Source organism: Penaeus japonicus, unplaced genomic scaffold (genome assembly GCF_977035675.1).
Source record: "Penaeus japonicus unplaced genomic scaffold, GWHDUDI00000001_assembly GWHDUDI00000014, whole genome shotgun sequence".
Taxonomy (NCBI): Eukaryota; Metazoa; Arthropoda; class Malacostraca; order Decapoda; family Penaeidae; genus Penaeus; species Penaeus japonicus.
In genome coordinates this window covers 12,820,514-12,821,393 of record NW_028234416.1, presented here as the reverse complement: position 1 = coordinate 12,821,393, position 880 = coordinate 12,820,514, and the positions used below count along the sequence as shown (strand labels likewise).

The following is an 880-nucleotide window of genomic DNA, read 5'->3' as shown; positions in this document are numbered from 1 at the left end:
CACTTTACATCCTGAGAGGGTAACACTGGCATTACCCTAAAGTAGGTAGAACACTGAGCATATCCACACCCGTTGGTGTTATGTATATCACCCACTTGCTCCTCCATGGCCCAAATAAATCAGTGAAATTTTCATGTTTACTTCTCACTCTTCACTGGAGTGGTCGCGGCTCAAGATGGAACACTTTGGGATTGCAAGCACGGGGGAAGGAAGGCAGAGCGCAGTCCTCCTCGAATGGGCTACACGTTTGTTGTGCTCGCTTGGATTGCGGTGGTCGGGTTCGGTCCGAGGTTGCTGCCTGTGACAAACTACCTTCGGAAGCCATTTCATCGGCGGCGCGTTCTGCAGGCAGCCACCTCATTGACCGTCACGAGGCGTTTTAATCGCTTCTATTAGGGGGGTTTCATATCTAGCAATTATTCTCGGGGATACGAAATAGTGTTGGTTATTAACGCCATCTAAATGTACTCCGGCAACTCCACATGCAGACAAATCAATGCTTTGAGTGGAACGCGGGCCAAGATATCCCTGTGATAGAAAACGGGTAAAAGAAAACAGGTGCAAAGATGCGCATTACAGAAAATGGAATCTTGTTAAGGTAAACTATTGTGTTCTGGAGTATAGCTTCAGCTTTACTTTTTTTTTTTTTTTTTTTTTTTTTTACGAAACTTTGTGTATGGAACAAACTATTTAATATTCTGACGCCCCTTAAGAGTCCTATTTTTTATATTACAGCTGTTACTTGTGTAGACTGAATAAATCACGTATGAAAACCTACCTTGGAAATGCATACGCAATATAAATCATGGTGATAAGTGATAAGTGATACAATACCAGCATCTGAACTTTAAACGTGATTAAAACAAAGAAACTGCATTTG

At 42.4% G+C, this 880-nt stretch overlaps 1 protein-coding gene across 1 annotated transcript in view; it reads right to left on the bottom strand.

Moving 5' to 3' along the window:
• LOC122265157 (uncharacterized) overlaps positions 1–471 on the bottom strand; it is a 21,422-nt gene extending 20,951 nt beyond the window's left edge. Inside the window, exon 1 of the mRNA XM_043034302.2 lies at positions 1–471. This exon is cut by the window's left edge and continues 2 nt beyond it. The gene's annotated coding sequence lies outside the window, so the exon portion shown is untranslated.
• Positions 472–880: the final 409 nt, after the last annotated feature.